A 15,919-nucleotide genomic window follows, 5' to 3' on the forward strand; every position below is an offset into this window, starting at 1 on the left:
ACCAATGCTGTGTTTCATGGGAGTCTTGATCATTAGTCAGCACAGCAAGTGCAGGTCTGCCAGAGAGCAATGCTTATACAGACCTGAACTGTGGGACTGCCAGCCTTCCAATTTCATGAGGCACTGCAACAGCAGAGTGGATGTAGGCTCATTTTGACCTGAGCTAGAAACAACGTACTTCAACTCTGTACAACATCCTATTCCAAGATATTTTGATCATCACCATAAATATGAATCTGAATTAATGCTTTCCTTCACTTTGCATTCTGTGAAATAGAATTTCATGCTTTTCATCTTAAGTGGATATTTTTACTTCTGAAATAAGAGGCCGCTACTCCATGAGATCTGCTAAGAGCAGCTCCTTTCTCCCTACTCAGCCTTGTGGCTGAATGACAGACTCAGTGTGCAGCTGGGAGGCTGCTCTCCAGAGCAGCTGGACACACTGGCGTGTGTAATTCAAACAAGCAGGCAAATAATGAACCTTTCTTAGTACACTTCTTTACACTTCTTTCAACGTGCTTCTAATCCCTACAGTCACATCACACAGCAAACTTTAGCAACATCACATTTACAAGTGGTAATAGATCAAATTTTAAGGAAAGATGAAAAACACAGCCAAAAGGTACAAAAAGCAGTAAGTGTAAACCAGTTGCATCAGTAAAAAGCTGCATTCCCTCTTCTGGGAGAAGTGGAGCTTTCTACTGAGGCTAAAAGCAAGTTCTTTGTGGAGCAGATGAGAGGTGACACAGTTAGGAGTAATGACTCCCATGTCCTCAATATTGAGGAGGAGCCACCCAAGCAACTAGGTGGCACGCACTTAATTCATCTGGGAAAAAGCCTGCTGAGAAAGGCATTGTACAATAATCACTAAAGGGCAGGGAGGTTAAGGGCTCAGTTAACAACAGCAAAACTCATCCCACCAGAGAGTTAATCCCGTTATTTGGGCCTTCATGAACCAGAAGACTAAGTTTGGTCTCAACTCTCCAGTGGCAGCAGAACGAAAGCACAGAGCACTAATACAGCTGACCCTCTCCATATGACTAGCCAGCAAAAGGGAATTTTTGTGTCGCAAGTTTGAAATCAACAGAATTTCAAGGATTGTTAGGACCGGTCATATAGAGATGTTTCTTCCCTCCCTTTGCTTTAGTTTCAACACAAAGCAAGCACAGAAGCTTCCTGCCTGAAAACAGTAACAAGTACACAACATGCAAGGGCCTGGCTAGGAAAACAAAATAATTAATCACTTGGGTTAGAAAACAGATGGGTGATCTGACCAGCCATAACAGCAGAAAATGAAGGTTTTCTGACCTATTTCCTTTTGGGGAATCATGAGCAAGGACAACCCACAAAGGTGTCCAATGATTTCTGGGGAAGAGCAGTAATAAAACTCCACAAACAAACATGATACAGGCTTTTCTCATCAACTGAAAAAATGAGACGAAGGTGGATATTCATATGAACCAACTGTTGATACTTACCATAAGTCTTTGAAGTTCTCTGTGTAATAGAGGGAGAGACATACACACTTCCCTAGGGTCAGTCCGTATATCTAAATTACACTCCTGCTATAAATCATCTTCTGAATAGAGGAAGCATCTCTGTGCCTTTCCATTAACAATGTTAAAGAGTCTAGTTCTTGACTTAGGAGCATAATCAGTGCCAGAAGTTTGGTGTTGTTAGTACCGTGAGGTTGTCTTTTCTCTTTGTAGTGTCATAGCTGTACAGCTGACTGTTCTCTGATCTTTTCTAACAGTTCCTGCCTGCTTCCAAAACAGAGGAATCACTTCACAGCTAGTTTGGGATGAGATAACAATATGCTAATACTAGATACAGAATCATAAACTTTGGAAGAGATCTCCAAGGTCATCTGGTCCAACTGCCCCCCTACCACCACTGTCACCCACTAAACCCACTAAGCACCACGTCCAACCTTTCCTTGAACACCCCCAGGGACGGTGATTCCACCACCTCCCTGGGCAACCCGTCCCAATGCCTGACTGCTCTTTCTGAGAAGAAATGTCTCCTCATTTCCAACCTGAACCTCCCCTGGCACAGCTTGAGGCCATTCCTTCTAGACCTGTCACTAGTTACCTGTGAGTAGAGGCCGGCCCCCAGCTCCCCACACCTTCCTTTCAGGTACCTGTAGACAGCAATGAGGTCTCCCCTGAGCCTCCTCTTCTCCAGACCAAACAACCCCAGTTCCCTCAGCCGCTCCTCACAGGACTTGTGCTCCAGGCCCTTCACCAGCCTTGTAGCCCTGCTCTGGACACACTCCAGGATATACACATAGAAAACAACAGTTTTATAAAGAAATAAAAACTAAATATCAATAAACATCATAATGTCATCTTCATGGGAGTCTACTCTCAGAAAACAGCTTATAGGACTACGCAAGCACAGCAGATCACTGAGTGATCTTTGACAGCATTCCCTAGCTGGGATAACGTGTAGCCACCAGGACACAAACACTCAAAATAAAGGTATCAGAATTCATACACACATGCAAACAAAACCATCCCACCTTCTGCTAAAAGATTATCACACTCCACCAGATGGTTGGCTGGATGACAAGAGGTAGCCCATCTCAAAAAAAAGCAAGATATAATAAGAGGAGGCAAGGCTGTAACAGCCTCTCATAGACCACAGGACACAGCAGATGCACTGGTCAAGGTTTTTAGGCTGCACATGCCCTTCTCTATGTCTAAAAAGGCAACTACCAGGCCAAGAGCTTTTGGAAGCAGCCCGAGTTATGAGCGTAACAACTACACATACACGGTCTTACTGCTTGCATGATGCTCCCCGGTTAAAGTGTTCAGCCAAGGACAAACATAATTCAGGCCAGGTGGTTCCCTTGCCACCACACTTGGAGGTGCTACCTGTCCCTGCCTAGGCAGCTGTTAATACAGAAGAATAGTGTGCATTAACTGCCAAGATGGTAGAAAGATGCAAGGTAGTAGGTAATTTTTAAGCCTAAGGCAAAAAAAAAGCCCAACGGAAACATACTCCACAAACCTTTTCTCCTTGGAGCTGCCTTATTCCTAAGGATAAACAAAAGTCCTATTCTGAAAAACACTATGAATGAAAACTGCTGAAGTATTTCTATTGTTAAAGTTTCCTATGTTAGATAAAGAGTTAATCTTTTTTCCTAGTTTTAGCCTACTTAACCCTAAGATATTTAAACATAGAAGAAAAAAATTGTAAAAGGGTCTTTAAACTCTAGGAACATTTTTTCTGCAATGAACTTGGAGTGACTGAGGTTCGTAACAGAAGTTGAGCATGTAATATTTTCCACTGCTTACGGTTCCCTTCTGAACTTCCATTTTGTGGGAATACACTTGGATCATTGCTGACCTGTCTCTGGAAAAGGCTCACTGTGTATTTTGGCTTGGCTTCTTTCCATTTCTACTCCTCTAAGTCTGTTCCCCATTTCAACATCTCTTATTGCCACATTCCCAAACATGTTACACAACCCTAAAGAAGCAATTTATAGGAATATTAGTAATTCAGCTGTGACCAAACAAGCACTTTTCCCTTCTAACAGATCATTGTCTCCTGGGAACCATAGTTATGTGGCTCTTTGCTCACTTGTTTACAGCATTTCTCTGGATTTGATATTTAGACAGGCAAATGACTCAAAGCAGTATAAATCCATGAAAGCTAGTGTTTTGCAGCAGCTTTCAAAGCAAAACCTGGCTGGAAGTATTCTGCGAAGGCTTTTCCAAAAGTGCCTGGAAGAGCCTGGTATGTGAATGCGTATCCTTCCTATAGCCAACCAAATCGTGCCAAGTGCATGTACACAGAGATCCTGCTTTAATGTTCATAGCTTGAGGCAGCACCATCCCAGGAATGTAACCTGTCAGAGTACAGGGCTCTTCCATAATGCCAGTAGATGCAAGGATGTACAACTGCTAAAGTTGCCCCAAGACTGGGTTTACTTATATACTGTATGTAGCTCAAAGGCAGCCTCACCAAACATACTGAAATTTCCAGCTATTGCCAGATCTTGCAAGTCTTATCTCCTTGAACTCTGGCTCTAATGGGATATATCCTACAGGTTGCTTGCCAGGTCAAAGATCATAGCTTTCTGTATTTTGCCAGAAAAATAACACTGAGTTCAACGTCAGCTTGTCTGGAAAAAGAGGACCACTATTTTGTGAACTTAAAACCCAAGCCACAATCAAGACTTTTTCATCTGCCTGTCCATAGAACAAAAGCCTTCGATTTTTAGCATGAAGTGGATTGTGTTGACCCTCAGCTTTCCTTCTACCCTGTTTTAAATGTTGCCACTCATGCAGAAGAGCTTTCCAGGTATAATATCTACTTGCCACCGTTTATGGCTTAACACAACAACATGAACTAAAATGACTGACTTCAAATTTATGTGCGCTCATTACAAGCTGCAGCTCATCACCACATTTATTTCTGCTTGGCTGTGCCTCCAGCAGCGATAAAGGTCTTTGGGTAAAAAAAAAAAGTTTGTGGCATGAACTAGGGGCAATAACTGCTCAAGACATCTCCATGAATTCCACCTTCAAGTCAACCCAAAGTCTGCCCTACAGCTAATACTGTGCTCTACCATGACTATATTCACCCTCCATCATAGTCAGCATAACTTAACTGTATTTATACTTAACCTAAGTGAAAAACTGTTAAGAGATGCTCAGCCTCTCACAAAGAAAAAAATAATCCTACAGACCCTCTGGATTTGGGCCAGGGAACACAACCACAACCATCAACAAAGCAGAAAACTGCTGATGCAGTGGTCACAGCTGACAGCTGCCTGACACCCACCTGAAGGTAAAGCAGGTCTGCTAAAAGCAACCCACCCAACCTTGCCTGTGAGCACACAATGAAGTGGCCGCACAGACACAAAAGGACATTTTTCCACGTGAGGCTAGCCAAGTAACCCAACACAGCCTGCCCTAGCTTCAGCTATAAGCAGATTTCAGGCTTCTCTGCCCCAAAGTAGTGAGCTCTGCAGTCTGCCAGATAATGACACCATATGCCACCACAGTTCTTAATCAGAAAGAGTTAGTCAAACATAGACAAAAATAAAACTCAGTCACTGGTTCCATGCAGTTACCAATAATATCCTCAGCCTGTGAATGTGGGTACAGGCTAACACCCACACACCTGCACCTAAAGCGACAGATATCATCCTCACCATACATCGTTCCCTTTCTGCATCCTACTGATATCACTAATATCGTTTTTGGCTTCAAGTAGTGCCTACCAATAGGACAACGCAACCAACATCACTACGGGGACACCTACCTATTGGGTGACCTGCTAAGTACTCCGTACACAGTAACTGTTCCAACCAAACATTTCACACATCACCTTCCCATTTGATAGTAGGTTGTCTCTGGTTATGTGCAGTTGTTCTGTGCATTTTGGTGGAGGATCACCAGGAATGAGTGCGTGTGGACAGAGCCTGGCACAGTCAGCTCAAGGCAGCTAATCCAGCTCTGAGTACACAAGAGTTTGTTATCTTGCATTGCACCACGGAATCCATACACTTGGGCTTGTTGGGCCCAGCATTCTTTATTTGGCATCTGAGCATAGATACAAGCTCTTTATCTGCCAACACTTTATAGGCAAAGTGCGAGGATCAAAAGATAAATAAATCTTATTGGTAAAACTGAGGAGCAATGATGAAGCAGCACAGGGCAGAGACAGGAACAAGAGGCTGGGGAAAGCAGGAGTGTCATAAGCTGCTCCCTCCAAAGCTGACAAATTGTGTAATACACCCCCAGCTCCTAAATGTCAGCATTAACGAGTGGGTGTTCTTCTGCCTCTGTGCGTTTTCCATTTCTTTCCAGGGCAGAACTGAAGGCTATGTAGGCAGTAACGAGGAAATAAGTAGGCAAACCAACTGACAGGTATTTGTCAAAAATGGACAGAAATTGTCCACATTCTCTACAAGGATTTTGGTTGCTATAGAACCACAAAAACAGCATTTGGCTATAAAGACACTATAAACCACTAACTTTCCACTGTGCAAACTGGGAAGGGGTAAAGGGTTAAACAGGAGAACACAAGGTGAGAGCTAGAACCATAGCAATTAGGATCCTTTGGGACAGAAGAAAAATAGGTTTGAGCCCTCCTGTGTGAACTTTCTGGGAAATAATAAAGTTAATGGAAGACTGCCATATCCAGACTCAACGTAGAGATTTAGTGATGGCCTGTGCCAGCGCAGGATGATCTGTTAATTTGCTGACTCCCCTCAGCAACAAATACTTGTATTTCAGCCTGAACATGGGTAAAATGTCTTTAACAGAGGAAGTCCATTATATCCCAACATGCCATAACCTTATGAGGTGTGCCGTGGAGATACCAGGGATGAATTTGGAATTCCAGCTCCCGTTGGAATTCTAACTTGTCAGTACTAAAGCAAAGACCAGGAGAGAGACACTGTGTGATTTTTCTAAAGCACTTCAGAAAGATTAGCCTAGAACATGGCCTTAATAAGACCACCTGCACTGACATTTATCCTTCTAAGGACAGGCCAACACATCCCAGGGCTGGCAGTCCCAAGCCGTAGGAAAGGAGAGGCCTAGACCTGGACAAATGCCTGGTGCCAGGTGGCCATGGCCAGTGGGACCCCGCTGGTGCCACCAAGGCCTTGTCTTTTACAAAAGGCCACAAGAGCAAGTGGTGCCTGCAGGTGTTATTTCTTCATTATGCTGGTTGCTTTCTTTGCTTTTCTCCTCATGTTTTGGAATGGAAGCAAATTTTAATTAGAAAAGAGAAAATGCTGAAAAACAGGTCAGACTTTTGGTTTTCTCTGTAGTGAGGGTGATGGCACAGCAAGGGTGTTTGCAACTTTTCGTTCTGCTCCAAGACACTTCCCACATAATTAGTCCTCTTGCCACTGTGAAGCTATTCAATATATACCTTCCCTAGTGAACAGTCCCAATCTAACCACAGCAGTCAAGTAGAAAATAGTACTTTGATTGCCCATGCTTACATTTTCCACCCTCAGCAGAGCAGACATTTTATTTCCATTAGATTTTCCAAATACTCCTCTCCCAACCGTGACAGACATAAGAGAGGACAGTTAACTCATACCCTTCCTGAGTCCACCTCATTTCAAAGCCTAGTAATCTTGATTCTCCAGAAAATTTTTCACATCCTCTAGAATGGGGCGGGGAAGCATCAAATGATCATTTCTGTTTATTGCAATATTTATGAGTTTGTGATACTAATACAAGTGAGAATTTCAGGCCAGCATTGCATTAGTTCTTGAGATGATTGACTTAAATGTGACTACTCTGGCTCAATGGTTTCTTTGCTTCCAGCTCAACTTATAGATTTGAGGTTGTTCCCTCTCCTCTCCCCGCCAAAACACTCAATATATTTAAGTAGCAAGTAAGACAAGAAAATTGTTGAAAGAAGTTAAACCTGTGAGTGTTCCCTTTCTACTTTAAGCACATTGATAGGAGTATGAGAAATGAGAAAGGCAGAAGCTTCCCCAAAAATACTTGGATAATACAAAACCACAACAACAGGCTCTGGCCCTCATATGGCCCCAGGGAAAGGATGCATCTATATTTACTTTTAGAGGGCTCTGAACTCAGATAAGTGAGGATCACTCGGTGGGAGAGTGAGCTCAGTCTCTTCCATGTCAACCTTCCACCATCACTGTCCAGGATCAAGAAAAATATTACACAACTGTGAAAAGACTATAGTATTTTAGCTTGGCTTTGCACTAATTTATGGTCTTTGAGACACCTGCTTTAATCTGGATTTTAACTTCCTCTAATAAAAATTTTTCAACTTGTTGAAATTATGCACACACACAAACACAAAAATTCAGAGTGGACAAGTTGGAGTTATTTATGCCCGTGGAAATGTGTTGTAGGTAGGGCCAACTACTAACTGATTCTCTGCCATAAGCAATGTGCGAAAGAAAAGAAACCCAACCATAGCAGTGAGAATTTTGTTAACATTGTCCTCCAAGAGCAATGTTAGTTAGTCCAAGCCATGCCAGTATAAAGAAGCCAGTAGTTTATTAATAACATCTTATCTACATCATAATAGTTATATTTTCCTTCATCATTTAAACTACAACAGGTCTACTGCTTGAGGAAAAATAAAATCAAAATCATGGTAATTATCCATAACTATGCAAGCCATAATTTTATTCTGAAGTGGATAAATAATTACTTGCTTATTTTTTGGCAAGTTAGAAGTTGGAAAGCACTGTGTCACACCCCAAGGGCACCAGAAACTGGAGAGCTGGAGGGTCAAGAAACACAAAAAGAAAAATTGTTTGGAACTGTAATGTTTAAAGATAACACCAGATAGTACAGTCAACACTATGGGGATTATGAAGCTCACATTGTAGAAAAGCAATAAGATAACCACACATCTTTTTTATTTTAATGCATATCATAAGGGAGAATCTCTCAACTGGACTAGCAGAGCTCCCAAAGAAGCATACTTCCCTTTCTTCTAAAGGATAGCTTTCATTTTCCTTCACTTACAGTTGAGTAAGCTCAATTTCACACCAAGCTAAAAGACAAGTAGCTCAAATGTTGTCTGAAGATCACTGGAAGATGTGAGGACTGGAGCTTTTTATAAATGCAACATTCAAAGATGTATTAGTAGCTAAGAATTAACATCCTGTACTATTTGTATTGTTTGCTTGCTGTCTCACAACATGACCAGGTTTGCTTAATGGGAAATTGGGACACCGCTGATTTCAGCTTAAAGCGCATCCAGACACAGCAAGTTATTGTTTTTTTTTTTTTATCACCTGTGTCTCAGGGGAGCCATTGAACCAAAGAGGCACTTCTCTCAGAGGGAAAAGAATCAATGGGTGAGAAAGGTAAGAACAGCTATAGTAGGCCAGAGCACAGCTCAATGTCCTCTCTTGGGCAGTGACTAGTAAGAGATGCCACAGTCACACCATAAGCACACAGCAATGCTCTGCCAGCATGCGCTCCCAGCAATCAGTGGCTTCAGAACTTCCCAAACCAGAAGCCTATGCTTATGTACTCTAGCTGGTAATGACATTTTCTTCCATGAATTTTTGAACCCCGGCAGCATTTTGGTTCCTACAGTGCTCTGCAGCAAAGGCTGCCAGAGCTTAACTATGGACCATGGAAGAAAACTCCTCCGCCTGTTCTGAACTTTTGAACCTTTTATTTCACTGGGCATCACGTAACAGAAGTAGAAAGAGAAGAAAAGAGTGTATGACTGTTCTCTGTCTATCCTTTCTGCTACTCTTTGATAGATCTCTAGCATATTGCTCCCTCCAGGTCATTTCTTTCCTGTACTGAAGAGCTGAATCCGCTTAGTCATGCCCAGAGAAGTCACTATCTTTGATCATCACTGCCTTCCTTTTTTGTGTTTTCTGGTTACTCATCCTTTCTGAGTATGGAGGATTCATGATGTGGATGCACCATCGGCTCCTTACAGTGACACAATTGTGTTTTACTGTTTTTCTGCTCTTTTCTTTTTCTAAGAACAGCCAGTATCTGTTGATCTCTTTGACCCTCACTGGGTACTTAGCTGATACTTTCATACAACTGTCCAAAAAAGCTCCAAGATCTTTTGTGATTACTAATAACTACTCCACAGCCCATCATTGTATATGTGAATTTAAGGCTTTTCTCCAAAGCACACTACTTGCTTTTATCAAGTGTCAGATGGCATTTTATCACCTAGTTATAAACTGAGGTCTTACTTCACCATTTGGAAGACGTTTTTCCTCTGAAGCTTCATTTAATCGTTCTCTATCCCCCTTCTCCAGGCCACCCATGAATAATTTGGGTAGTGCTGGCTCTAGCAGTGATCTCCAGGAGACTCCAATGATCTCCTTCCCTATGAAAATTCATTACATATTCCTACACTTCCACTGAAAGGCAGTGTATAAAGAAAGGCATCTCATGCAATTTGTTCATGGCATAGCCTGTATGTGCAGATGAGCACACGCTTCCCTTAAACCCCAGGTCACATCTGTCAGCTTTGTGCTGATGTCTTGGACATCATTGAGCACCCCAGATAGCACGAAGTGCCTACTTTTAGGCCAGTGAATCCAACCCTTTGTTTCCTGTTTCTTAAATTACAGACTCATAAGAAAAATCATATTGCTCAGTTGTTTTGTTTCTTTTCAAGTGTTTAGCAAAAGCTGTTTTGGAAATGTAGACAGATTGTATCAGCTTTTCAGACATGCTAGTAACTACTCTAGACAAACAAATCTAATCAGTTTGCAAGGGATGATAACCTTCTGAAAAAAAGCAATGACTACTCTTTCCTATCATACCTTATTTAGGTCTATTTTTTGCTATACTTTATATAGTTTTCCCAATACAGGTATTTATTTGGCCACTAATTCCCAGAGCCTCATGAAAAGCTGTTTTATATACTGAAACCACATTTACTACTTTTTAAATCTGTCAAGTACCAAGGTAATTATCATATAAACTGAAACAGTCCTACTTCTCCACACTAAGTGGCGATGCAAAGACTAACCCAAGGGCTGGCTCAGCATAAACCCATGAATTAATCTGTAATTCACACACCGTTATCAGCCCTTAGCATAAATGAAAGATGTGCGTCTCATTCTTGGTCTATGGCCTTTCTGTGTTTAAAAAGCTATAGCCATACCAGCAACTCCTCCTACAGTAAACAATTAAGAGTTGGCCAAAAAAAAAAGTGTCTCTCTCCATGTGGTTTGTATCTAGTCCTTAAGCAAAACACACTATAGTAGCAAATTGCTTTCTTGGCCAGCATTTGCACTGGGGCTATACTACTATTGCCACATCAGCAAAAGGCTCTCGCTTCTTACTGACATTTCTATGCCAGCAAAATTTTAAAGCGTAGGCTGGGACTATGTTTTAGTACTTTCCCATGGCTGCCCCCAGGGCCACAGCAAAATCTCAGTTCTCCACAGCTCTGTGGCACTGTGCCCAGTTTCAGCCTTCTTCTTGTACCTTCCCCTCTACCTGTGCTTTCAAAGCAAACCAGCCCCAGCAGCTTAAACTGGTCTGCCACTCTGCCCACACTGAATACATGCCACCAACAAGTAGGCAAAAAAACAGTGGGATATGGATCATATATTTGGATTTTCAATGGTGATACAAAGGTGAACGCTTCTCAGGGGGGATTTAGTCCATGAGTCATCATCTTTACAAATCAAAGTCTTCCTGTGACAGCAAAGCATGAAGAACATGAAGAATTGCTTGAATGAATTAAGTGTCTTCTTTTACATTAATGAGTAGTCAAAACTAAGGTTAAAAATGTGTCTGAGTATACTATCATGTAAAGCTTTTTCAGAGAAATTGTTGTTTTTGTCCACAATGGAATCCAGATGGAATTCACTCCTTTATAGGTATCTTATTTCTCTGTAACATCAGATGCAAAAATCTCTCTATTCTCTCTTCTGAAGAGATTTATTCATAGCCACTCTTCTGGTAAGATACTTGAATCACATGGTAGTATTTAGACAAGGTCAGTTTCTGGCTAAAGCTAATGTGTTGCTGTAGATTATTCCTATCCTTAGCCAGTATCATATCACACAGATGCATTAGGACACTTTCCTGGACTATGATGTCTTTATACCGACTGGAACAACTACAGAATAAACAAATGGAAAGGCATTCCTCATGGCTGACCTACAATTTAGAGTTCTCTCTGGAGTCCTTGAGCTTTGTATTTTCAGTGCATGAAAATAAGCCCAAACATCAAAATTATACAACTATCGCTTCCTTCAATGTTTGTGTATGGTTACCTACCTGAAAGGAGCACAGTGTGCACAACGTTTACAGATACACAGGTATCAATACACCCCCCATTCATGTTTGTGCTTGCATCAGGTCTAAGGGTATCTTCAGTTTCCATCCGTCTCCACCCTTTGCAAAAGAAGGAAATCAAGCTGAAAGCCAAGCCATGCTGACCATTGGGAGGGCTTCTGTGGCCCACCTCTGCCTGCAAGGTGCATACGTGCAGGGGCTAGCTCCAGACACTTCATGCCAGAACAGCAAAATGCAAGAAAGATAGTACTACCAAACACTGCATGGGCTAACACAAAGCCTTACTTTGCTCCTTCAGAGTTTCTCAGATTCTGGGATTAAGGTTACTTTTGTGTTGCACAAAGAAATAGCTTGGCATGTGTGACAATAGACAGAGATAAGACCTAATATTGACTACAAAGAGTGGGAAAACTTTGGAGTCAGACTGGTCAGCGAAAAAAAAATTTACAAGATGTTCACACAGCATGTTTTCAGCTTTTAGGGGTACACACTACCTCCAAAGGTGCATCCTGAGAGAGGCACCGAGCAGGCAGCCAACATCCACTAACCAGCAGCTCCATAGAAGGCTACACAGCAACCTTCCTGAAGCATATGGTACTTGAGGTATTATTTGAACAGGTGGCACAACTCTAATTTCCACTCAGTATTTCAAGACTAAGATTATAATTCTTCACCATGGGAACACCACGGAAACGCTGGGCTATTGTGGCTAGAAGAAAGCATTAGTTTTAGAGCATGGAATCAGAGCTAAGCGTGAGTGCAGGTATGGTTGTCAGGATGTTATGGTAGGTTAAAAACAATGCCCAGCCAGCCATGACAAGCAAATACCTCTGGGGGAAGGGTTGAGGACAGGGTGAGAGATTCAAGCTAGGTAGATACTTTAGCTCAAAAGTTAAGAGGAAGACTGCAGATGTTTCAGGGCCTATTTCGATATGCAGAGCTCAATTTAAGTTTCTATATAATGGATGACAGTTTGAGACTTTAAAAATTATTATATGGCAATAAGCTCATCCTCTCAACCATTTCTCAAGGGATTCTTGCCACAAACTGCTGTGAAAGTGATGCACATTCTGTAACATTTTGATTGCAGAGTTTCTAAATCAACAAGTAGAGCTCAATGCAACTGCAGATGTAAATACACGTTTAAATAAAAGATCTAAAATACACTTGGAATACATTGGCCCCAGTCAGAGAAACCAACCTGGAGCCTACAGGCTCACTTTTTTTCTTCTGTGTATTTCTTGATAACTTATGCTTGCTTGCACTTCATTATCTCCAAACAGATCAAATCATTGAACTTCAATTTTGAGTTTTAGGAAATTTCAGTAAATATAAGAAAGGAATTAAATTTTAACATCAATATCTCGTACTTAAAGTGACTATTTTTAAGGTACCTTAAAAACACTACGTGTATAGGTTGATTCTAACAATGCTCCTATGAATATTAAACACCCCAATGAACCTATAGATACAGGCTTAGAATATCAGATACACGAGGAGGATCTGAAGGATCCAGGTACCCAAATGCTTTCTGATTTCATTTAGTCCAATTTTCGTGGCTTTTGAAGTACTAAAACATTTTACAGGATCTGGGCCTGTGAATCCTTGCAAGACTATTGGAGGAATTACTGTCAGGGACAAGATTAAGTCCCAGCTCTAGTCTCATCCTCAGTTTATTAGGTTATAGCCTTTTTTTCAATTGCATCAGAGTTAATAGAAATAGCATATGACCTTTCTGTGATAAGACTCTTTATCACAGCAGCCTCCCAGGGAGGTAGTGTCTACTATGCAGAGCTAATAATAGACAACATTCCTGCAGGGTCGTAATTCATGAGACTGTATGCACAAGTCATGCACCAAAACCTCATAAAGCACCAAATGAATCATGCTCTGAATAAAAACAAACTGCGCCCATTGTAGAGTGAAATGTTCAATGTAAGTTATCTGTATAACAGCTATAGGGCTTAAATTCAAAAGGAGAGCGAAACGGTAGAGGGTAAGCAATAGCCAAATGATTGTGTATCACATCTTGGGCAACGAGGTCAATATTTTTGACTCTGTGCGAACTCCCTCTACCTATTATGTATTTTATTCCTCCTGCAAGGATTGTTGACTAGGAACAGAGAGAAAAATATGAAAGACAATTGCAGAGATTATTCATATTATTATTCATATTCACACAATTCTCTTAAATCTGGGAAGAAGAAATACAGAAAAGGGGAAAAAGATCACTTAAAACAAACATCCTCAAAAATTAAAGCACCTCTTTCAGAAGGAACATCCTTTTACATTCCTCCCCTGTACAATGCCATGTAGTTTTTATTATGTGAAAGCCTGCTGTATGAAATACATTTTTCCTCAGCAATGCCACAATGATTTCTATTATGAGCGGTTCTAGATCTCAAAGCCTGCAGCCACATTTTGTAAACAACATCGTTGCTTGCTGCACGTACATATTTAGAAAGTGATGACTCTTCAGTGTTGCCCTTTAAATCATCATTTTGGGCACTAACCTGCATTTTTGAGAAGGATAAGCAAGGCATCATGTTACACAGAAAAAGAGACAACATGTTCTGATCTGGAAAGATGCTTTCCATTTCCTGTGTTTTATCTATCAAAACAGAGCTTTGCAACCTTAACATTCTTGACGGATGTCAAGGTGACTGCTATCATATCCTGTTCACAGGCGTAACTACTAAAAGGAAGCACTAAAAGGAAGCCAGTCTATCATACAGATGGTAGAAGGAGTTTGGGAAAGGAAACAGTTAAATAGTAGTATAAGCTATGGTCACATAAATAATAAGAGGAAAAACAACCCTTGTGGGTTATTGGCATATAGAAGCCTTTTAGATTTAGCTTTTAGAATTCATGGTTTTCCCTACTTTCTTTATGCATACTGCAGTCTTATTTTGAGCTTGTGATCATATAATCATAGAATGGTTTGGGTTGGAAGGGACCTTAAAGATCTGGTTTCAATGCCCTGCCATGGGCTGGGACACCTCCCACTAGACCAAATTGCTCAAAGCCCCATCCAGCCTGGCCTTGAACACCTCCAGGGATGGGGCATCCACAGCTTCCCTGGACAGCCTGTACCAGCGCTTCACTGCCCTCATAGTAAAAAAAAAAGTCTTCCTTATAGCTAATATAAATCTACCCTCTTTTATTTTAAAGCCATTCCCCCTTGTCCTATCACTACACCCCCGACAGAGTCCCTCCCCAGCTTTCCTGTAGGTCCTCTTTAGGTACTGAAAGGCCACTATAAAGGTCCCCTCCCAAGGCCTTCTCTTCTCTGCAATGATTTATAGGCAAAACTATGTTTGATTCAAGGAACAAAGCTATTATAAAGGCAACTCACAGTCTAATCTGCATTAAGAGTGTACAGAGTGAAATCCTGGCCCTTCTGAAACACACACGAGTTTCATTGATTTCAGTATGGCCTGGATTGCACCCATCAACAAAAGGTATTTCTAACTGGTAAGACAAGGCAACCAGCGTAAGAACACATCAGTTAACACCGAACTGTGGTTTGACAGAGGAATTTTATGTTCACATAGTTTTGCTGTTTGAAAGGCTTGCAGTGAATGCACATCAAATACATATCTAGAGTCAGGCTTCATAAACTTTGTTACTATAGAGATAGAGCCAGCCCTTTGTGAGCTCTCTTCTCCTGTAAGATCTGTTATGTGACAGACTCCCTGGTCAGCAAAACATCCAACTCTAGAGACAATGGTTTTCTGACTTTGCTTTGTACAAAAACAGGCAGTAACAGAATGAAATACTCCTTAAGGATTTAAACTTGCCAAGCTTTCTTCTTGTCTGTGTTTTGCACTCAAGTAAATGTTGATGTCCGTGCATCTGCTGGTACCTCACCTTGCTTGTGACCTTTAGCTAGAAGGAATATTAGCAATAGTTCTGCTTGTAGTGACCTCACTTCTCACCATTATTATTTTTTTAATTGCTTGTTTTCATCAAGTAGGAAACAAAAAAATTAGTGACTCATAGGCTGAAATGGATGCCCAAGTCCAGAGAAGTCTTTGAAAGGAATGGGTGTTTTCCTCCCATAAGACAGGCTACATAATGTTTAGCATATTCTTGTGCTAAGTAATGTTCCATCTCACTTTAGAAAGAGAAGTCCAGAGCCCCATCACCTTTTTCCG

At 41.3% G+C, this 15,919-nt stretch overlaps 1 long non-coding RNA gene across 2 annotated transcripts in view; it reads right to left on the minus strand.

Moving 5' to 3' along the window:
• LOC308189567 overlaps positions 1-15,919 on the minus strand; it is a 55,147-nt gene that overhangs the window by 16,119 nt on the left and 23,109 nt on the right. For both annotated transcript variants that reach the window (XR_013946444.1, XR_013946445.1), the window contains exon 2: positions 11,745-11,861. This is a non-coding gene — a long non-coding RNA (uncharacterized lncRNA). The remainder of the gene's footprint in view (positions 1-11,744; positions 11,862-15,919) is intronic.

This window comes from Anser brachyrhynchus, assembly GCF_964034855.1.
Source record: "Anser brachyrhynchus genome assembly, chromosome: 2".
Taxonomy (NCBI): Eukaryota; Metazoa; Chordata; class Aves; order Anseriformes; family Anatidae; genus Anser; species Anser brachyrhynchus.